The following is a 24700-nucleotide window of genomic DNA, read 5'->3' as shown; positions in this document are numbered from 1 at the left end:
AGCAGCAGCAAGTGCCAACGTTTACCCTCGCAGCGTGGTGGTGGGGTCCCACGTGCCATTGGATATACAATGACCAATGAATAGTATGTCGTACATAAAGGTTATGTACACATTTCTATTACTCCGATTGCAGAGCGATCTGTGGCAAAACGAAGAAAATGTTTCACACAAAACGTTAGCCTACTGCCGCCGAGCAGTGTGTCAGCAGTGCCGCAAGTAGCCGCAAGTGGCCTATTTAGCGTTCATATAAGTGTAGTGGTCAAGTTGACAATTTGTTTGAGTGTTCTTAGCGCACTTGTTTAGTTAAATCCGCCAAATCATTGTGTAGTTTCGTATTTAGCAGGGGCAAATCTGCATTTTCATATCTGTGACGTGTAAAGTCGCGTAGTCGTCTGTCATTTGTTTACTTCTTTCAAATAGTCTTTGTACGTTACTGACAGTACAGTTCACCTTCTGCCGCCGAGCAGTGTGTCAGCAGTGCGCAAGCAGCAGCATTACTACATTTGCTAGGCAGTCTTGTATTTTAATAACCGTTTAAATTTTGTGTCGAATTGTTTGTGCTCTCTGTAGATTAGTTCAGACGTTCTTTGCACAACAGTATTTAACATGGATAGCGACTGCGAGTGCTGTGTTCGGATGCGGGCTGAGTTGGCATCCCTTCGCTCCCAGCTTCAGGCAGTGTTGGCTTCGGTCACACAGCTTGAGGCTGTTGCCAATGGGGATCATTGTGGGGGTCCGGATGGGAGTTTGTCGGGGGCGGCCAGCTCGTCCCACGCATCCCCCAATCGGACTACGGCTGTGGCTGCCCGGGATACTGCCCACATTGAGACTGACCCCTCACCCGTGGTAGAGTGGGAGGTCGTCTCGAGGTGTGGCAGGGGGCGAAAGACATTCCGGAGGGCTGAACGGAAGTCCTCAGTTTGTCTGACGAGCCGGTTTCAGGCTATGGATCAGAGGCAATCCTCTCCGGCTTCCGGCGAATATCTGATTTGTTGAAGACTGCCAGTCTCGCTAGCAGGATCAAAGCAGAGCTCACCATCTGCAACATCGTCGACAGGACTGACTGTGGACCTTTGGTACAGAGCCGAGTGGAGGGTCTGAATCAGAGGTTGAGACGGTTCTGCGACCGTGTCGGATGCAGATTCCTCGACTTGCGCCATAGGGTGGTGGAGTTTCGGGTTCCACTGGATAGGTCAGGAGTCCACTACACACAGCAGGCGGCTACACGGATAGCAGGGGTTGTGTAGCGCAGACTGAGCGGTTTTTTAGGTTACATGGCCTCAGGCAAGTACAGAAAGGGCAACAGCCTCAAAGGGTGCAGGACAAAGTCAGGACATGCGGGGACCAAGAAGCAATCGGTATGGTAATTGTAAACTGTCGAAGCTGCGTTGGTAACGTACCGGAACTTCAAGCGCTGATAGAAAGCACCGAAGCTGAAATCGTTATAGGTACGGGAAGCTGGCGGTGCATGCAACCGGTGGTGACGTGTTTGTCGCTGTTAGTAGTAGTTTATCCTGTAGTGAAATAGAAGTGGATAGTTCCCGTGAATTATTATGGGTGGAGGCTATACTCAACAACCGAGCTAGGTTAATAATTGGCTCCTTTTAACGACCTCCCGACTCTGCAGCATTAGTGGCAGAATAACTGAGAGAAAATTTGGAATACATTTCACATAAATTTTCTCAGCATGTTATAGTTTTAGGTGGAGATTTCAATTTACGAGATATAGATTGGGACACTCAGATGTTTAGGACGGGTGGTAGGGACCGAGCATTGAGTGACATTATACTGAGTGCACTATCCGAAAATTACCTCGAGCAATTAAACAGAGAACCGACTCGTGGAGATAACATCTTGGACCTACTGATAACAAACAGACCCGAAGTTTTCGACTCTGTATGTGCAGAACAGGGAATCAGTGATCATAAGGCCGTTGCAGCATCCCTGAATATGGAAGTTAATAGGAATATAAAAAAGGGAGTAAGGTTTATCTGTTTAGCAAGAGTAATAGAAGGCAGATTTCAGACTACCTAACAGATCAAAACGAAAATTTCTGTTCCGACACTGACAATGTTGAGTGTTTATGGAAAAAGTTCAAGGCAATCGTAAAATGCGTTTTAGACAGGTACGTGTAGAGTAAAACTGTGAGGGACAGCAAAAACACAGCGTAGTTCAACAACAAAATTAGGAAACTACTGCGAAAGCAAAGAGAGCTTCACTGCAAATTTAAGCGCAGCCAAAACCTCTCAGACAAACAGAAGCTAAACGATGGCAAAGTTAGCGTAAGGAGGGCTATTCTTGAAGCGTTTAGTGAATTCGAAAGTAAAATTCTATGTGCCGACTTGACAGAAAATCCTAGGAAGTTCTGGTCTTACGTTAAATCAGTAACTGGATCGAAACATCATATCCAGACACTCTGGGATGATAATGGCATTGAAACAAAGGATGACATGCGTAAAGCTGAAATACTAAACACCTCTCTCCAAAGCTGTTTCACAGAGGAAGGCCGCACTGCAGTTCCTTCTCTAAATCCTCACACGAACGAAAAAATGGCTGACATCGAAATAAGTTTCCAAGGAATAGAAAAACAACTGAAATCAGTCAACAGAGGAAAGTCCACTGGACCTGACGGGATACCAATTCGATTCTACACAGAGTACGCGAAAGAACTTGCCCCCATTCTAACAGCAGTGTACCGCATGTCTCTAGAGGAACGGAAGGTTCCAAATGATTGGAAAAGAGCACAGGTAGTTCCAGTTTTCAGGAAGGGTCGTCAAGCAGATGCGCAAAACTATAGGCCTATATCTCTGACATCGATCTGTTATAGAGTTTTAGAACATGTGTTTTGCTCGCGTATCATGTCATTTCTGGAAACCCAGAATCTACTCTGTAGGAATCAACATACATTCCTGAAACAGCGATCGTGTGAGACCCAACTCGCTTTATTTGTTCATGAGACCCAGAAAATATTAGATACAGGCTCCCAGGTAGATGCTATTTCCCTTGACTTCCGGAAGGCGTTCGATACAGTTCCCCACTGTCGCCTGATAAACAAAGTAAGAGCCTACGGAATATCAGACCAGCTGTGTGGCTGGATTGAAGAGTTTTTAGCAAACGGAACACAGCATGTTGTTATCAATGGGGAAACGTCTACAGACGTTAAAGTAACCTCTGGCGTGCCACAGGGGAGTGTTATGGGACCATTGCTTTTCACAATATATATATAAATGACCTAGTAGATAGTGTCGGAAGTTCCATGCGGCTTTTCGCGGATGATGCTGTAGTATACAGAGAAGTTGCAGTATTAAAAAACTGTAGGGAAATGCAGGAAGATCTGCAGCGGATAGGCACTTTGTGCAGGGAGTGGCAACTGACCCTTAACATAGACAAATGTAAAGTATTGCGAATACATAGAAAGAAGGATCCGTTATTATATGATTATATGATAGCGAAACAAACACTGGTAGCAGTTACTTCTGTAAAATATCTGGGAGTATGCGTGCGGAACGATTTGAAGTGGAATGATCATATAAAATTAATTGTTGGTAAGGCAGGTGCCAGGTTGAGATTCATTGGGAGAGTCCTTAGAAAATGTAGTCCATCAACAAAGGAGGTAGCTTACAATATACTGGTTCGACCTATACTTGAGTATTGCTCATCAGTGTGGGATCCGTACCAGGTCGTGTTGACGGAGGAGATAGAGAAGATCCAAAGAAGAGCGGCGCGTTTCGTCACAGGGTTATTTGGTAAGCGTGATAGGGTTACGGAGATGTTTAGGAAATTCAAGTGGCAGACTCTGCAAGAGAGGCGCTCTGCATCGCGGTGTAGCTTGCTGTCCAGGCTTCCAGAGGGTGCGTTTCTGGATGAAGTGTCGAATATATAGCTTCCCACTACTTATACCTCCCGAGGAGATTACGAATGTAAAATTAGAGAGATTCGAGCGCGCGCGGAGGCTTTCCGGCAGTCTTTCTTCCCGCGAACGATACGCGACTGGAACAGGAAAGGGAGGTAATGCAGTGGCAAGTACAGTGCCCTCCGCCACACACCGTTGGGTGGCTTGCGGAGTATAAATGTAAATGTAGATGTAGATTTGTCGTAGATTCGTAATTCGCAATAAAAATGGTGTCCCCACTGAAGATTTCAAAGTTGCCCCCGCCACCCACGCACAGCGTGTGATGCGACGGGGAGCTAGTGTGTTGTCATTGGATATCCCCCTCCGAGACAAAAAAAATGGAATTATAACATTTTTTCATCCGATGTGTAGTTTTCAGGATATTTAAATGCCTTCAGTTAAGAAATTGTTGAACATGAATGGAGTTCTTTTGGATCGTGCATTAGACTACATGTAATTTTGTATGCAGATGACCAACTATGGTTACAGAGAATGAAGATGGGAGTCTATAAGTTGCAGCCGATAGCCTCAGATTACAACCTAATATTGTCGGTAGATAAACGAAAGTGATGGCTTTTCAGGACAGACTACCAGTAAGATCTAAAATAGTCTTGAATGACAAAACCTTTGAGTACGTAAAACATTTTAAATATCTAGGATGCGACATCACTTACGAATATAATCATGACCTTGACCAAACATTAAATAAACTTACTTCCATATGTGCAACCATCATAAAAAAAGTAGAATAAAATCAGGGAAGAGAGGTAGCTGAAGTTTTATAAAACAATGGCAGTACCTACACTTACTTACTGACGTGAAGCATCGGTAACAACAAGACGTTAAGAAAGTAGAATACAGGCTCAAAAACTGAAATTTCTAAGAAGAGTGAAATGATGTACGATATCGAAAAAGAAATGAAGATATAAGGAATGATTTGGGAATATATAATGTAACGAAAAAGTAAAGGTTAATAGGAGAAAATGGAAGGAACGAGTAGTGGTGAAAGATTCCCAGGAAAGGCTATCAATTACAAATGCACTGAAAGAAGAAATGTAATATGACCATACAAGAGATGGAGTACCGTAACAGGCAATTTTCCTAACACGAGAAGGGACGAAGGAGGAGGAGGAGGAGGGTGCTCGGATTAAAAAGGCCCCTGGTGTTCAATCTCTACCTCAAAGAATCAATGAAGGAAACAAGAAAAGATTCAGGAGTGGGATTAAAATTCAGGGTGAATGGATATCAGCTATAAGATTCGCTGATGATATTAAGACCTACAACTTGCTTCCGACATTTTTGATCGAATTTCGAAGCTTTATTGTGATGAAACTTACAAAAAACTTAAGATTCAGAATCTTTACCGTCCCTGGTCACTTCTTCCATCATTCGGGCGACATACGAATCCTGCGTCGGAAGAACTGGGTGTCTTCAAGAGAAGATCCATGAATCAATCAAATTTTTCACTTGTTGTTATGACCGGAAGTGCTGTTCAGCTAAACCGTCTACCGTCGATCGAAAAAGATGGGTAGTCAGAGGGAGAAACGTCCGGAGAATACGGCGGTGCGGTAGGACGTCCTATTTCAACGTTTCCAAGTATAAAATGTTCGATCAGGTGAACATCCGCAACTGAGGAACATATTTATAGAATGAAAGTCCGCTTTGGTTGCCACTAATTTTCTTAATTCATTCCATGACCTTTTCCGGAGCTTAAAGCTTCATCTGCAGATGCTACCAACTGCGAACAAGAGGAGAGGCTACTAGCATACGAGCGCTACAGAGCTGACATACTAAAATGGAAGCTACAGCTGTGAAAAGTGGTGTTCTCACATAATTATGGAAACATGAATGTACGGCAGTCTGCACAGTCAATGATGGGCGATCATATCCACGTCAAACGCACGGAACTGGAAATAAACGTTAATTTTGGGGGAGGATTCAGGACAGAAATGAACTCAATAACAATGTAAATAAAGAAATAAGTGCTCGGGGGGACCAGCAACCACAGTCAGGAAAGCATGACACGGTAGTGACCAGTAGAGAAGTCCCAGAGGCCAACTGGCGGCAGCGGCGACTGCGACTCACTTAGGAGATAATGACGCTGGGAACCGAAGTAAATAGCAGCAAAATAGCGGGAAACTAGATCTGACTGGCCAGTCCGATTACATAAGTGTGGTTCACAAGAACGATGCAGACTAGAACTACGAATTAAAGAATAAATATGATAGTATACAAACATGGGAAACAGGTAAAAAGCCTAAAAACCAACGTGGCAGAGCACATCAGATTAAAGAGATATAAAAAAAATACACCTAAAAGTGTGGCTACGAATGATGTACGGAAAAATAAATCTAAAAATTGAGCAATAAGACAACGAGAGCTGAGGATAGTTGGAGAATGGTGCCAGCTGTTAGCATCGGTACCAGTGTATAGACTCATCTTACACAGCAAAAACATCTTAGTATAGAAAGTTTTAGTTACGTTTAAAACAATAAAAGCTAAACGAGTAACAATAGACACATGTAAGCCAGATTCGAAGTATGTTTTGATGGGATTTCTGATACTGGCTCGAGCATTTTATTTCTATCGCTGTATTGTGACCGCTTGTGTTTCAGTAGTCGGCTCAGACGCATCAGCTGCTTTCTATAACGAACTCTTACGAAATTTTCCGTCTGTTTCAATAGCTCCGAAAACCTTCTCTCTTCCACCACCATACCGATCTTCGGCGTTACAATCACCGTTCCTGAAATTCTGAAACCGTTCTTTGCCCATTCTTTCACTGACAGGTGTCTCACGAGAGTTCTCACACAGCGTTTTATGAGCCTCGGCCGCAGATTTCTTCATGGTAAAGCATAAATTTAAAACCTCCCACAAATGACGGGAATTGGTCTCATACGTTGACGTATGTACATGTACGTTTACAGAGATACACCGTACGGTGCGTGGAGGAGGGTGCTCTGTTCCACTGCTAGTTATTTCCTTTCCCGTTCCACACGTAAACAGAGCGAGGGAAAAACGACTGTCTATATGCCTCCGTATGAATCCTAATTTTATCTTCGTCATTCTTACGCGCAATGTATGTTGGCGGCAGTATAATCGTTTGGCACTCACCCTCAAACGCCGTTCTTCAAACTTTCTCAACAGTGTTTCTCGAAAAGAACGTCACCCTCCCTCCAGGTATTCCCTTCCGAGTTCCAGAAACGTCTCCGTAACACTTACGTGTTGTCCAGACCTACCGCTAACAGATCTAGCAACCCGTCTCTGAATTTCTTCGTTGTGTTCCACTAGTCAAGTAGTGTTCCACTACTTAAGAGCGGGTCGCACCAGCGTCCTACATGCAGTCTCCCTTACAGATGAACCACTGTTTCCCAAAATTCTCCCAATAAACTGATGTCGACCTTTAGCCTACCTTACCACAATTCACACGTGATTGTTTCATTTCATATCACTCTGTAACGTTACGCCCAGTTATTTAAACAACTTGTCTGTGTCCAGCAGGACGCTACTGTTACTGTGTCCTAACGTTACAGGTTCGATCTTCCTACACATCCGCATTAACTTACATTGTTCGACATTTAGATTCACCACACCAATTAGAAATTTTGTCTAAGTCGTCTTGTATCTTCCTACATCAACTCAACTTCTAAACCTTACCATACTCGACAGATATCATCAGCAAACAACCGCAGATTCCTGCCCATCCTGTCCGCCAAATCATTAATGTATATAGATAATAACCAAGAATAACCTTCTGATGAAATCACAAATCGACTAATATTTTGATGGCGTTATGTTTACGAATACCTAAGGTTCCCTTCCATCTGCACCACTACTTTCCACTATTACCATCTACTGTAAAACGGACGCAGCAAAGTTGTAGACCTAATAATTGCTATGTTCAGTGAAAGTGGGGAAGAACGCAAGACCCGTTGAATGGAATGAACAGACTAATGAACGCACACAATAGACAGAGTACACCGAAGAAAGACGAGAATAATGAGGAGTGGCAATAATGGAATTAACAATAAACTTGACATGAAATTTCGGGACCGCGAAATAGACGAAGTTAAGGAATTCTGTTACGTTGGAAGCAAAATATTACGTAACGGGCGAAGCACAGATGACGTAAAAAGTAGGCTAGCACTGGCGAAGAGGGCCGTAATTTGAGGAAGAAACTATTGAGAACGTTTAGAGCGCAGCAATGCATGCAAGTGAATGATGGACTGTGAGAAAACACGAAAAGAAGAGAATCTAAAAGTTTGAAATACGTGCTGTTGGACTGTGTTGAAAATTATATGGTTGCTAAGAAAAGAAATGAAGAGGTTCTCCGCTGAATCTGTGAGGGAAAGATTGTGCGAAAACATTGACAAGAAGATCTGGGTGAAGGTGACAGCATATAGGTTTAGACGTCAAGGAATAACTTCCGTGGTACTTGAGGGAGCAGTAGATGATAAAAGTGTAGGGGACTCAAAAATTGGAATGTATCCAAAAATAATAGAAAACACTGGGCCCAATTCTGGCACAGGAGATGAATTCATAGAGGGACCGTATCAATCCAGACAGCTGACTGATGGTCTAAAAAAAGAAGAAACGTACGCAGAAACCAGAAATTTTCTGAATGATGATACTCCATGATTCAAAAGGATTCATCGCATTTCACAAGACTACATCTTCTACATCAATGAATATTGAAAGCTAGGGTGAATTTTAACTTATGCAACGAAAATTGGATTGGTGACAGTTGTAAGTTTGCCGTCCATGTAGTTACTTGGACGGTCTCCTTGCAACAGTTAGCTCTCACCCCCATTCGTTCATTAGCGAATGTGCGTCAAGCTGACATGGCAACAATATAACAATAAAACGGGTTTTGTGTTCTCCGTTTCGACGGGTACAATTCAGTTACTACTATGCGGTGTGATTTTCGTCACCTCCTACAATGTAAGGTTGGCATTTGGCATCCAAATATGCCTGTTCTCATGTTATGTGTTTCTCTTGGATGAAATGAGAACGTTATGAAAGACCCCATCTATATGCCTTCTATTCCAACAACTTTTTCGTTAACTCTACCATCGCATAGAAGGAGTTGTGAATACAGTAACTCCAGATATGCTCGCAAAAGTACGGGATGAGCTCAACTGCAGTCTGGATGTCAATCACGTGACCTGTTGAATGCAAATTGAATGGAATTTGAAAACGTTCTAAGTGCCAATTTTCTACTAAACGCGTTTTCATTTCTATTGTGTTGTCAGTACTCTGTTGCATGTCCTTAGATATGATGCAGTTGCCAAACCATGCATCAGTAGATAGTGCATGTACGTTACGTCAAGCTGTACTTGGCTTTGGAGTCCCAAAATTTAAAAGATATGAAAAGTAGTTTTGTTGTGTGTAGTTTCACTAGTTAAAAATATAATGTTGTATTTCTCTACTTGTTTGATCACTGCTGATAATGTCATTTATTTACACAATTAGCGCCGTTACCGGTTTAGATGCCGATAGGTTCATCTGCAAGCGTCTGCTTAAGTTTGTATAACTTTTGTTGCGAACAGTGCCACCAGCCGGAAATACAACTAATCTGTAACTGGCTGCGTCATTCAGCAGTAATCATTGACGGCGGCGGAGTTCACGAGATCCAGCATGGATAAAATAACAATGTAACACATTGGTTTCTGTAAAAAACATCCAATGACTAATATGAACAACAACTACTGTAATATAAACATGAGCAGCCGTCTGACGATGAACCTGCTCAAATGGCTCTGAGCACTATGGGTCTTAACATCTGAGGTCATCAGTTCCCTAGACTTAGAACTACTTAAACCTAACTAACCTAAGGACATCACACACATCCATGCCCGACGCAGGATTCGAACCTGCGACCGTAGCAGCAGCGCGGTTCCGGACTGAAGCGCCTAGAACCGCTCGGCCATAGCGGCCGGCGATGAACTTGTCGGTTCCAAACCGGTACTAGGGTTGTTTGTGTAAATAAATAACGTTACTAGCAGTTGCTTGTTACTCTTTTTTTCTTTGCAAGAATCAGATTGAAAAAAGTTCTTATTTGCACTTAAAAATGGCTCTGAGCACTATGGGACTCAACTGCTGTGGTCATAAGTCCCCTAGAACTTAGAACTACTTAAACCTAACTAACCTAAGGACATCACACACATCCATGCCCGAGGCAGGATTCGAACCTGCGACCGTAGCGGTCGTGCGGTTCCAGGCTGTAGCGCCTTTAACCGCGCGGCCACTCCGGCCGGCATTTGCACTTAGAACCAGTCAGTTCCCTGGTATGACATTTAGAACGTTCTTAAATAGGGTGCGGAATATGACAACCTAAGGCGTCCTACTGTGAAAAGAAATGGTACCCCACACCACCAGGGCCCGGTCATCGGGCCGTATGGCGTCCGACAGCTACGCTAGTATCACCGCGCCGTCTGAGGCGACTCTAGACACGTCTTCGGTGGTCATCGGGACTTAATTTTAAGCGAGACTCGTCACTGAAAACAATTATATCCCAGTGAATGAGATTCCAGGCCGAAGACGTGTCTGGAGACGCCCCAGACAGCGGCGGGATTCCAGCCTAGCTGTCGCCAGCCGTACCACCAAACAGCCAGGGTGGATGGTCTGGGGTGCCATTTCATTTCATAGCAGGACCCCTTTGGTTGTCATACGCCGCACCCTTACAGCACCTTCTCAACTTTAAGGACACAACTCAGTTATTTGCAAACAGATATACATTTTCTTATTCTCCTGGCACATGACAGATTTGGCACGTAGAACGTTTTCCTTTTCCACTCCTCATTTGTGAAAGGTAAATGAACCGTTGAGCCTAAACGTAATTGCAAAAACTACGGGTTGGTTATATGCCCATGCATGTAAAAAACATACCTTTGTCAAATCGGATGGTTCTTTTGGAAACATTTTGCAGTACTATGCAGAAGTTAAAATTTATCCCAGTTTCTATCTTTATTCATGTAGAAGAGTTAGTTGTTATGAAATCGGATGAACGTTTCTTAAACGCCTTGTCTTCTGCGTAATAGCAGCTATTTGTTTTGATTAAATTATCTCCTTATTATGCATTGGCTGCGGCGTAGGTTCAGCCGCGTACCCATTTTCATGTGACAGAATTACGACTATGTTTCAATCAGTAAAGTAACGTCAACACTCAAAATTACACCGAATAAAAAAAATTTGGGTGCTGTTAAAAAATTTAAAAAAGCCATGCTGGTTTTCATATCTTCGTAATGAACAAGGTTGGGAGACAGCCAGTATGCTGGTAAATCTCCTCCTGATCGTAAAACAATATATGGCTCATTATTTTTTTTATGTTACTGCCACACGAAATTTTATTTGAGGTGGTTAAGATAAATGGGACACCTGTATGAACAGGCTGCGCGAATTAAATTCCAAAGAGAAGAGTCGATCAAAGCTTTGATACGCCGCCGGTAGAAAGGGGCACCTGTGCAGGAAAACGGTTTCAAGATTAAGGATTAAGGCGGTTATGGATACAGCAACGGTGATCAAAGTGCGAAGTGCAGTAGGTCTTTTGCCTTTAACAAAAACGTTCCCAGCTGCATTGCATCGCTAATTAATGGAAGTTTACCAATGGAGCGTAATATCACAAAAATAGTTGTGGTTCTGGTGCCAGGAATTTGAGAAAGGAAGAACAGACGTGCGAGTTAGGCAAAGATTAGGGCAGCGAGTCACCTTTACCTCACGTCGTGTCGAAGGGTTGACTGAAGCCCATCGCCGCATTCTCGCGAGGCAGTCTCTACACGATCTCAGCATCTACATCTACATCTACATTCATCTACATTTATACTCCGCAAGCCACCCAACGGTGTGTGGCGGAGGGCACTTTACGTGCCACTGTCATTACCTCCCTTTCCTGTTCCAGTCGCGTATGGTTCGCGGGAAGAACGACTGTCTGAAAGCCTCCGTGCGCGCTCTAATCTCTCTAATTTTACATTCGTGATCTCCTCGGGAGGTATAAGTAGGGGGAAGCTATATATTCGATACCTCATCCAGAAACGCACCCTCTCGAAACCTGGACAGCAAGCTACACCGCGATGCAGAGCGCCTCTCTTGCAGAGTCTGCCACTTGAGTTTGCTAAACATCTCCGTAACGCTATCACGCTTACCAAATAACCCTGTGACGAAACGCGCCGCTCTTCTTTGGATCTTCTCTATCTCCTCCGTCAACCCGATCTGGTACGGATCCCACACTGATGAGCAATACTCAAGTATAGGTCGAACAAGTGTTTTGTAAGCCACCTCCTTTGTTGATGGACTACATTTTCAAAGGACTCTCCCAATGAATCTCAACCTGGTACCCGCCTTACCAACAATTAATTTTATATGATCATTCCACTTCAAATCGTTCCGCACACATACCCCCAGATATTTTACAGAAGTAACTGCTACCAGTGTTTGTTCCGCTATCATATAATCATACAATAAAGGATCCTTCAGAGAAGAGGTAGAAAAATTTTGGGAGCTCTTAGATCAAACGACGAACAACATTAATAAAAATCACATCAAAATTTTAATTGGAGACTTCAATGCCCAGTTAGGAAGGGAAAAGAGATATAGAGACATAATAGGGAAATGGACAGCACAAAGAAGAAGAAACAAAAATGGCATAAGACTAGTGGAATTTTGCAGAAACCATGACATGATCTCAAAGTCGACGTATGTTAAGAGAAGACCAAGTAAACTAAAAACTTGGAATCATCCAGACTGGAAAAAAGGAGAATGGCAACTGGACCATGTCTGCATGGATAAGAATTACCACAAGGAAATTTACAATGTGAAAGTACTGAGAGGGACAGATACCGGATCAGATCATTACATGATAAAAATTAAAATTAAATTAACCCCATTAGCAAAGAAAAAATCCCACCAGAAGAAGAAGAGAACCTATGACCCTCATAAACTGATACAAAATGAGGATTATGAAGCACAAACCAGGGATATAAAAATAACAGATGATCTGGAAGAAATAATTCCCAAATTGAAACAAATAGCTGAACAAGTTGCCCCTATAAATCCAAGGAAAAAACACCAGTGGTGGAACGATGAATGTGATGAAGCAGTGTTGGATCGACACCAAGCCTGGTTAAGGCATCAAAATGAAAAAACAGAAAAATCATATTTGGAACTCACAAAACAAAGGAAGACAACACAAAAAATAATAAGGAGAGTTAAACGTCAGTACCAAAAAGATATACTTCTAATGATAGAAACAAATAGTGAAAAAACGAACTCAAGAGACTATTACAAAATATTTGGCAGACAATTACAAAGATATGATCCTCCAACATTAATGTTAAAAGATAAAGATAATAACCTAGCCCATAGCAATAGTAAAAATACAGAAATTCTAGCAGAAACATTTAACAAGTTACTAAATTGTGAAGATCCCCCAGAACTTCTTCAGATAAACACAGAAACCCCAATTAAAACACCAGCAGAAAATATAAATCCACCTACAATAAATGAGGTCTACAGAGCTTTGAAAGAACTCAAAAACTACAAAGCAAGTGGAGAAGATCAAACGTTTGCTGAACTTTGGAAATATGCAGCAGAACCAGTAAAGATAGCATTACACCAATGCATAGTAAAAATCTGGAATGAAGAGAAATTACCAGAAAATTGGACTACTGCTGTAATACATCCATTACATAAGAAAGGAGAAAAATCAAATCCAGACAACTATAGAGGAATTTCCCTTTTGGACTGCACGTATAAGATCATGTCAAGAATACTATACAACCGCTGTAAAGATCAATTAGAACTGGAACTGAGAGAATATCAAGGAGGATTTAGATCCTGGAGAAGCTGCCCAGAACAGATAATCACCTTGAAGCTAGTTATGGATGTCTACAAAAGAAGGCAAAAACAACTAGTCATAACCTTTGTAGATTTCAAAAAGGCGTATGATTGCATCCATAGATCTTCAATGATGAAAATATTAAGGAATTTTGGACTTCATCCTAAATTAATAAAAATGATACAGTTAACCTTAACAAACACCAAATCCAAAGTAAAATTTAGAGGAGAAATATCTGAACCATTTACGATTAAAACAGGGTTGAGACAGGGAGATTGTTTATCACCATTGCTATTCAATGGTGCTCTTGAATACGTAATGAGAGAATGGTACAAGGAAAATCCTATGAATATTAAAATTGGAACTAAGAAAGATAAAATAAACCTAAATTGCTTGGGATTTGCTGATGACCTAGCATTACTAGCTAATAATATTCAGGAAGCCACGAAACAAATAACAAGCTTACAAAATATAGCACAAAAATTAGGACTCCAGATATCATTTGAAAAGACTGAAATAATGGTAACGGATCCACTTGTAATAGATCACATCACAGTGAACAATAGGGAAATTAAAATAGTGAAACAATTTAAATACCTGGGTGAAATTATAACACATAAATTGGACGAGAAACCTGCATGGCGAGCAAGAACTAATAAAATGATAAAAGCTCAAAAACTAACATGGTCTACGTACAATAAAAATGTTTATCAATTAAAACAAAATTAAAACATTACAAGACGGTGGTTCAACCAGAGGTTACATACGGAAGTGAAACTCTTTTTAAAGTCACCCAGAAAAACAGAATTGACAAAATTTTAAAAGTAGAGAGAAGAATTGCTAGAACATGCATAAATAAGAAATATCAAAAAGCTGGGCAATGGCGGATAGTTCCAAATGAAGTGGTATACAGAGAACTGGAGCCCATCACTGATACTACACGACAGAAAAGGATCTCTTTTTGTGGTCACATTCTGAGGACACCAGGAACCAGATTGTCAAGGAAAATTATTGAGAAACTCTGGAATTTGAAACAACAAAGAGGATGGCTTAAGGAAATAAGAGAGGATATGGAAGAACTGGAAATAACTCTGGATGATTTGCAGAACTAAACGCCAAATTTAAAGAAGTTGAGGGACACAGAAATAAGATTTAAACCAAAAATTGACAAACGACATACAATGAAAAGGGTATTGACAGATGAGGAACGACGAAAAGCATCGGAACGAATGAAGAGATACTGGGCCACTCGGAAGGGGAAAATACCAAAGAAGAGGACCAGAAATGATTGACTGAAGTGGTCCAATGAGGCCGTAAAAGCAGAAGAAGAAGAAGAAAGGATCCTTCTTTCTATGTATTCGCAATACATTATATTTGTCTATGTTAAGGGTCAGTTGCCACTCCCTGCACCAAGTGCCTATCCGCTGCAGATCTTCCTGCATTTCGCTGCAATTTTCTAATGCTGCAACTTCTCCGTATACTACAGCATCATCCGCGAAAAGCTGCATGGAACTTCCGACACTATCTACTAGGTCATTTATATATATTGTGAAAAGCAATGGTCCCATAACACTTCCCTGTGACACGCCAGAGGTTACTTTAACGTCTGTAGACGTCTCTCCATTGAGAACAACATGCTGTGTTCTCTTTGCTAAAAACTCTTCAATCCAGCCACACAGCTGGTCTGATATTCCGTAGGCTCTTACTTTGTTTATCAGGCGACAGTGCGGACCTGTATCGAACGCCTTCCGGAACTCAAGAAAAATAGCATCTACCTGGGAGCCTGTATCTAATATTTTCTGGGTCTCATGAACAAATAAAGCGAGTTGGGTCTCACACGATCGCTGTTTCCGGAATCTACATAGTAGATTCTGGGTTTCCAAAAACGACATGATACTCGAACAAAAAACATGTTCTAAAATTGTACAACAGTCGACGTCAGAGATATAGGCCTATAGTTTTGCGCATCTCCTCGACGACCCTTCTTGAAGACTGGGACTACCTGTGCTCTTTTCCAATCATTTGGAACCTTCCGTTCCTCTAGATACATGCGGTACATGGCTGTTAGAAGGGGGGCAAGTTCTTTCGCGTACTCTGTGTAGAATCGAATTGTTTTCCCGTCAGGTCCAGTGGACTTTCCTCTGTTGAGTGATTACAGTTGCTTTTCCATTCCTTGGACACTTATTTCGATGTCAGCCATTTTTTCGTTTGTGCGAGGATTTAGAGAAGGAACTGCAGTGCGGTCTTCCTCTGTGAAACAGCTTTGGAAAAAGGTGTTTAGTATTTCAGCTTTACGCGTGTCATCCTCTGTTTCAATGCCTTCATCATCCCGGAGTGTCTGGATATGCTGTTTCGAGCCGCTTACTGATTTAACGTAAGACCAGAACTTCCTAGGATTTTCTGTCAAGTCGGTACATAGAATTTTACTTTCGAATTCACTGAACGCTTCACGCATAGCCCTCCTTACGCTAACTTTGACATCGTTTAGCTTCTGTTTGTCTGAGAGGTTTTGGCTGCGTTTAAACTTGGAGTGAAGCTCTCTTTGCTTTCGCAGTAGTTTCCTAACTTTGTTGTTGTACCACGGTGGGTTTTTACTGTCCCTCACAGTTTTACTCGGCACGCACCTGTCTAAAACGCAATTTGCGATTGCCTTGAACTTTTTCCATAAACACTCAACATTGTCAGTGTTGGAACAGAAATTTTCGTTTTGATCTGTTAGGTAGTCTGAAATCTGCCTTCTATTACTCTTGCTAAACAGATAAACCTTCCTCCCTTTCTTATATTCCTATTAACTTCCATACTCAGGGATGCTGCAACGGCCTTATGATCACTGATTCCCTGTTCTGCACATACAGAGTCGAAAACTTCGGGTCTGTTTGTTATCAGTAGGTCCAAGATGTTATCTCCACGAGTCGGTTCTCTGTTTAATTGCTCGAGGTAATTTTCGGATGTGCACTCAGTATAATGTCACTCGATGCTCGGTCCCTACCACCCGTCCTAAACATCTGAGTGTCCCAGTCTGTATCTGGTAAATTGAAATCTCCACCTAAGACTATAACATGCTGAGAAAATTTATGTGAAATGTATTCCAAATTTTCTCTCAGTTGTTCTGCCACTAATGCTGCTGAGTCGGGAGGTCGGTAAAAGGAGCCAATTATTAACCTAGCTCGGTTGTTGAGTGTAACCTCCACCCATAATAATTCACAGGAACTATCCACTTCTACTTCACTACAGGATAAACTACTACTAACAGCGACGAACACTCCACCACTCCAGATAGTGTACTGGGTATAATGTTTAATAAACATTTTCGCGCAGTGGAATTCTTACCTTACTTTTCATTTACCCTTGTACACTTCACGGGTAAAAAATAAAATATAAAACGACCGTTGGTTGTTTAATCAAACGAATACAAACAGGACTTATATAGTATAAATGTTACAGGCTACTTGGGTTACAGTTCACAGTATTAATCACGTCATACGACGGCACAAAATACCTAAGATCCAAGGAAAACTCTGAGTCATGTCATATATTTCATGGTATGATGCTCTCTTTTACTGTTAGACAGCCACTTTTAATTCTACTTAACTTGTCTCTACCTGATGATATGGCTCCACATGCTGCGCGGAGTGGGACCTCATCCATCCCATGATTGTCATGTCACAACAAATATTTCAGTTTTCTCAAAAAAATAGTGAAAAGCATGAATATAATTCTAGGATGAAAACCAACCACTAGAAAACCTTCAATGGGTAAACATTAGTGTAGAAATGAGTCAGATACATGGCTCCACATGTGTTAAATATCGCTTGACTAATGTGGTGGAGTTTAAGACTGCATTAAAAAGCTTTCTATTACGCACCTTCTTGTATTCCGTTGAAAAGTATCTTCACGGAAGATACCGCCGTAGGCCGTAGGCGGAACTTAAGTCACTAATTTGCCTCAAAAACAGTATGCTCGTCCCCTCCAGCGAACAAAACGCAATTAACACTCAAATATGACTAACAGGCTGAAGTCCTATGTTCAACAACTCGAAGTCTCATACTTGGTACTGTTTTCCACAAACTAAAAGTTACAATTATTTACTATCAAAAACAGTCTTGATCACAATTTATTTATTACGGTGACCTGTTTCGACCGCTACTGTGGTCATCTTCAGACCAATGAGTAAGAAGCTCCTTCTGCTGGAGAATCACTACTGAATTCTCCAGCAGAAGGAGGTTCTTACTCATTGGACTGAAGATGACCACAGTAGTGGTCGAAACCGTCACCTTAATAAATAAATTATGATCAAGACTGTTTTTAATGGTAGATATTTGTAACACATTGATCACTGTCACTCCCATAATGTATTCAAAAGTAATTAATAGTTACAAAGTTCAACTGCTGCACATGGAAACCAAGTTCCACAAAAGTTTACTCTTAGTACGCGCACAGTGATGTAGATCCTTGGGAAAACAGTCAGTGGTCTAACAAAGTTTGTGAAGCAGGTTACAACATCAAACCACGGAAATGGACCATCGACGGAGCTGCAGAGGCCAGGCAGTGTCAATGCAGGAGACAGCTGGTCGGCAGCAGGCGGCGGCGCCGTAGTGGAGCAGATGTCCGTTTGTAGCTCTGACATGACGTGGACTGCCTCTGCATGGCAGTGAGCGGACTTAAATACTGTCGCGTGGCTATATATCGCAGGCACTATTTTATGTTATGTAGGTTGCAGATGTTTATAGGTCCCCCCAGGTAAGCGACCCTTTCTGGTGCTGAAAGGACCGCCTATTGGAACCGCTGCAAAACTGTTTTGTTGTGCTGAGTGGTTGAGTAGCATGTAGGCAACCTGCGACGTTGTTGTGCCAGATGGGTTGCCGTAACATGTCAGGTAGCCGTAAAATTGCAACGTCGCGAAGATGGCATGCGACAAATGTGTACTACATGCTTGTGGTGCAAATGGTTAGCCTAAACGGGCAAAGTAGGTAACAGTGTTGACATCTACACTCTATATTAAAAGATAAGATAAAGTAGGGGGATTCTCATTCAGAAATCGCATCTCAATGCTGGTTGTTTGTAAGAGACAGGCGTTATGCTACATGTAACAAGGAGAAACATCTATTACCATGTCTTGGTGTTTGCCAGGGGCAGCACCGAGGCCTATCAATATTACGATTTTTCATTCATATCAGTCGGGATCCCATGACTGTCCCTCAAAAAAGTAATTCATTGGTTCTGCAGGGTCACGCTCAAAAACATGCATACCCTCAGCACCTTCATATGACTAGTGCCTGAGAACACAGATTGTTCACTCGGCCATGTACGAGCTTAGAGCAACGTCATGTGCCTTTAGTAAGGAAGTGGGCTTGTTTGCGAGAAGTTTCTACACGGACAGTACGATGACTTCTGGGCCATCACGCAATCTCGCTGCAGCGAACATTGTTGCAATTTCACGTGGCTCGCAGCAGCAGAGAGAATTGCGGCGACAGTTGAGCACTCAACACGAAACACAGGAGTAGCACCAGCTCGCCTCTCCAGATGAGTCCCCGTTTTGTGTGTAGAATCACGTTGGACGCATCCATGTTTGGAGGCTACGATGGGAAGGAACGTTGTGAGACTGCTTTTGTCATAGTAGTATGTCGCAGCACCTGGTTCGGAGGTGCGGTATGCCATTGGGTACAAAACTCAATCATCTCTGATTTTTATACCTGTAATTTGTAGAGCAGGCCTTACGTTTCTGGCGTTTTAGGTTCGGTGACTGTGCTCTGTCCTTACATTATATGTGATACTTTGTTTGAAAGAGGTAACCTTATACCACATGATCCCCATGTGTCCTGGCTTACGCCGGTGCAGGGGTCGACTGTTCCACCGACTTTCACATTCTCCAAATGTGTGACCCACTGCAAACATGAGATCCTGGGTTCCCGAGTGACTCAAGCCGCTCCAATCGCTAGCTGGTACCACTGATGAGCCCTGACATAGAGCTGAGGCATCATGGAATAACATAACTATATCTATCATGCAAAATAAATTCATCACTGAGCCCAATCGTTGTGTCTCCTAGAGGTGGCAGCTCTCTTTACCAAATGTTGGACACTGTATGTTGTGGATTACTTCGTAAACAACACCAAGGAGAGGTGGTCTACAGAGTGCTGTAGCGGCTGTCGTTATAGGAAAGCTGGACAGGAGCAGAAATGATTAGCCAACAAGTAAATACAGTAAACAGAAGCTTTACTTAATTGGTAGCTTTCTGCAAGCGCATGAAGACTCTTAACAAAGGGAAATGAAGCAGTAAAGTTCAGCTAATATTAATAGCAACAAGAGTATCACTGGGAGACGCTCTCTTAATTGATGCATGAGCGATAGTAACAGGGCCGTGACTGGGGTGCAACTCGGCTTTCTTGGGATTGGGCTGAGTGGCTGCCGCCGCCGACCCTCTACTATAGAGGACGCTCGTGGTACAGAGCTGCTGGGGGCGTGGCTCAGCAGGCGTGCTCCACTGGGACCACCGGATCCTGCAAGACTGCTATCGGCATTTGATGGAAATTTATGTTGCCCTTACAAACCATGGGATGCCAGCAGTGTGGTATCGATATATGATAGCACACTCCATAACCTCTGATCATTTACAAGTTTAATGAAATATTCGTCCTCTATACTACATACTGCCTTGCCGCAGTGGTAACACCGGTTCGCGTCAGATCACCGAAGTTAAGAGCTGTCGGGCTGGACTAGCACTTGGATGGGTGGCCATCAGGGCTGCCGAGCGCTGTTGGCACGCGGGGTGCGCTCAGTCCTTGTGAGGCAAACCGAGGAGCTACTTGACTGAGAAGTAGCGGCTCCGGTCTCGTAAACTGACACAGAGCCTGGAGAGCAGTGTGCTGACCACATGACCCTTCATATCCGCATCCAGTGACTCCTGTAGACTGAGGATGACACGGAGGCCGGTCGGTACCGTTGGGCCTTCCAAGGCCTGCTAGGACGGATTTTAGGAGATACTACATACTCACAGCAAGTAAAATTTCGTTATTTGCTGTCGTTTCTGCTATTGGGGTTTTAACAGGCAGCTGTGTATAACATTTGACATCAAGTCGTACTTATAATTAGGAATGTAGTACTGTGGTCTTTCATAATTTAAAGCATGTAATGTATCATTTCCGAGTGGCGCAAGTGTGCTCTACCAGTACTTACTACGTATGATGTGTCAGTTTCTAGAGGAAGGAAGACATCTTCAGTATGGGTTTTTTGTTCTAATACTCTTAAACAGGCCAGATCATGGTCGAGTTATTTTCCCACGGGAGCCGGTGTACTCCAATACATGTTTCAGAGAAACTTGTACAAGTCCTGAAAGTGGGAACAGGAAATGATCAGTGAAAAGGCCTACCACCTACCCATAATTCTGACCGGCCAGTAGACCTAAATGTTCTACAATTTCGTGGAGCGATTTTGAGCTTTAGAAGTTGTGTGACCTCTGGGCTGAAGGTGATGTTTCCGTAGTGAATTTCTTAAAAGCGCAGAAAGTAATCCTTCTTGATCAACCGAGTTCTTTTGTGAAGTACAGAAAATTGATAGCTCCGAAAGTGCGTTTCCGGAAGCGGCTGTGGATTTGGGTTTCAATCATTCCGCTTTTTCAGGGAAGTGTTGCCATTTAGCGATCGCCTAGACAGTTCAATAGGTCGAGTCCTCATATTACATTGTGAACCCGAGTAGCTAGCTGGGCCGTGGAGTTTAGCCAGCGAAACAGACTTGGCGAGGTTTTCGTTGAAGCCAACAGATTATGGTCGTCTTACTGCAAGTTTAAGTGTGTTTTATTCTGTGTCTGTCTTTTCCTATCCACTTTGAATTATAATTCAAGTTTCGTTATTGCATATTTTGGAGATAAGCAGTGGAACTTGAGGGTAGCCGTTTAATGGTTCAAATGGTTCTGAGCACTATGGGACTTAACATCTGAGGTCATCAGTCCCCTAGAACTTACAACTTCTTTAACCTAACTAACTTAAGGACATCACACACATCCACGCCCGAGGCAGGATTCAAACCTGCGACCGTAGCAGTCGCGTGGTTCCGGACTGAAGCGCCTAGAACCGCTCGGCCACCGCGGCCGGCGGTAGCCATTTCCACATAGTGTATAAAGTGTTAGAGGTCAACATAATCCAGTTCAGTGGTCCAATATCCCAATCATTCTGAAAGTCGTTGAATTCCCGCGCGGCTTTGATTATTGATAATGGAATAGCGGAAAGTTTAATCTTTTGAAAGCGAGGCTGGCGATTATTATTTAGCTTGATTCTCAGATGTGTAGCAGTGCAGAGAATTAATCCTGGTTAGATCAAAATTTTAATCATGGCTGAAGCGGCAGTTGTTGAAAAGCTTCACGGTAAATGATAACAGCCAAATAGTTGCAGGATTAAGATTTATTGAAATTCTTGACCACGGTTTCGGTATATCTAAGTATACCTCCATCAGAAGCAAGAATACACTAAAATCAAATCCTGCAGCAGAGGTGCATAAAACAACCTCCACTTTCTTTGTGGCGGCTTCAACTCTCCTGGGGACACGTCAATGAGGTGTCTGAAGTGTATTTTTCTTCAAGGGCCGAAACCAAAGAATGTAATGATGCTGGCCGCTGGGGTCTGGAGCGAAGCCGAGGCCCTTAATCGTCCAGAATGTGTTCCATTGTGTTGAGATCGGGACCCTGCTTTATGATAGAGTGCATTGTCATGGCGACACAAAGAATCATCGCTTACGAACTGTTCTACTGTAGGAATTACACAGTTCACACTGTTGTAAAATGTCTTCGTATTCTTCCGCATTTAGCGGTTTTAAGCAAAAGACACCCCCCACCACCCATATCGTAACATCAACACTTTTTTACTTCACTGTTGACACCACAGATTATAGTGGGTAACGTTCTCCAGCCATTCGCCAAATCCAAATCTTGCCATCCGTTTGCCAGGCGGTACAGCGTGATTCAGCCTTACAAATCACTCGTTTCCTGTCACCCACTGTGCGGTGGCGTCGGTCTTTACACCCCCACAACCACCGCTGGTCTTTTGTTACAGAGGAGATGCTCAACCATTGCACCCCATTGTTTTTGCCTCCTCCCTTCCCCGCCCCTCCGCACCCAGTCACTAGCCTGGCTGGATTGCTGGTAGCACGTTAGAACTCAAGAGTGATCGCTTCCGCTGATGCCATCCGGTTTATTAACAGCCACCCCCAAAATGCTCGGCGGTCCATACCCGTCAGTACACGAGTTCTGCCTGCTCTTGGTTTAGCTGTGATTGATTGTTCATTCGTGTTCCAACTTCACATTAGCATCGCCGTCAGTAGACTTTGGAAGCTTTGGAAGGATCTAAATGTCCTTGAATGACTTGTTACTCAGGTGATATCCAGTGACTTGTCCATGATCGTAATCAATGAGTTCACTTTAACGACCCATTCTGCTGTACCTGCTTCTCTACTGACAACAAAACACTTGCCGCCATCTTTGTTACTTGCTGATCCGCCTCTCGTTGCATCTTTTTTTAGACAGCAGGTGAGCCTGTGGATGCCAGAACATGGAATTTCAAGCGGAGAATTCAGAACATTTCCGACATATTCTTTTGTTTCATTTCAATAGACCTGTGACAGCCAGAAACAATTGCGCCGTGTTTGGGGTTAACGTCACTGGACAGAGCAGGGCAAGAAAATGGTTTTCTCGTTTTGGGGATGATCCTTCCGGCATTAGAAACTCTCGCGATCAGGAAGACCTTTGGCGTTTCATGAAGATCGTTTAAACGCATTAATCCACACTGTTCCACGTCCGTGCACTCGAGAATCGTCAAATGTGATGAACTGTGATCATACCATCTTCGTGTGATATTTGCATGCAATGGGGAAGATGAAAAAGTGGAGAACGGGTACCGCACGTTCTAAGTCAAAATCATATAAATAAGCGGGTGGCCATACGCTGTGTTATCAAAAGTATCCGGAAACCCCCAAAAACATACGTTATTCATATTAGGTACATTGTGCTGCCACTTACTGCCAGGTACTCCATATCAGCGACCTCAGTAGCCATTAGACATCATGAGAGAGCAGAATGGGGCGCTCTACGTAACTCACGGACTTCGAACGTGGTCAGGTGATTGGGTGTCACTTGTGTCATACGTCTGTATGCGAGATTTCCACATTCCGAAACATCCCTAGGTCCACTGTTTCCGATGTGATAGTGAAGTCGAAACGTGAACGGACACGTATAGCACAAAAGCGTACAGGCCGATCTCATCTGTTGACTGACAGAGACTGACGACAGTAGACGAGGGTTGTAGTGTGTAATAGGCACACATCTATCCAGACCATCACATAGGAATTCCAAACAGCATCAGGATCCACTGCAAGTACTACGATAATAGTTACTATTAAAATCAGTCTTGTTGACAAATTTATTTATTCTGGTAACCGGTTTTGACCACGCCTGTGGACATCTTTAGACCAAAATGCTATATGAGCAGGAGCCTTCTTCTGGTGGTAAATCACTGCTGATTAGTAATAATCTTGATCACTGTCTGCTCCCACGATGTATTCAAAAGTACTATGATAGTAGGCGGGAGGTGAGAAAACTTGGAATTCATGGTCGAGCGGCTGCTCATAAGCCACACATCACGCTGGTAAATGCCAAACTATGCCTTGTTCGGTGTAAGGAGCGTAAACATTGGACTAGTGCACGGTGGAAAAACGTTGTGTGGAGTGAGGAATGACGGTACACAATGTGGCGATCCGATGGCAGGGTGTGGGTATGGCAAATTCCCGCTGAACGTCATCTTCCAGCGTGTGTAGTGCCAACAGTAAAATTCGGAGGCGGTGGTGTTATGGTGTGGTCGTATTTTTCATGGAGGGCGCTTGCACCCCTTGTTGTTTTGCGTGGCACTATCACAGCACAGACCTACATTGATGTTTTAAGCACCTTCTTGCTTCACACTGTAGAAGAGCAATTCGGGGATGGCGATTGCATCTTT

The 24700-nt window shown here is 43.0% G+C and overlaps 1 protein-coding gene across 1 annotated transcript in view; it reads right to left on the bottom strand.

The window, feature by feature from the left end:
- The window catches only part of LOC124593874, a 41591-nt gene that overhangs the window by 4410 nt on the left and 12481 nt on the right, over positions 1 to 24700 (bottom strand). The window lies entirely within an intron of this gene.

Source organism: Schistocerca americana, chromosome 2, assembly GCF_021461395.2.
Source record: "Schistocerca americana isolate TAMUIC-IGC-003095 chromosome 2, iqSchAmer2.1, whole genome shotgun sequence".
In the NCBI taxonomy this organism is placed as follows: Eukaryota; Metazoa; Arthropoda; class Insecta; order Orthoptera; family Acrididae; genus Schistocerca; species Schistocerca americana.
The sequence above is the reverse complement of the archived record's forward strand: the minus strand, read 5'-3'. Positions and strand labels throughout refer to the sequence as shown.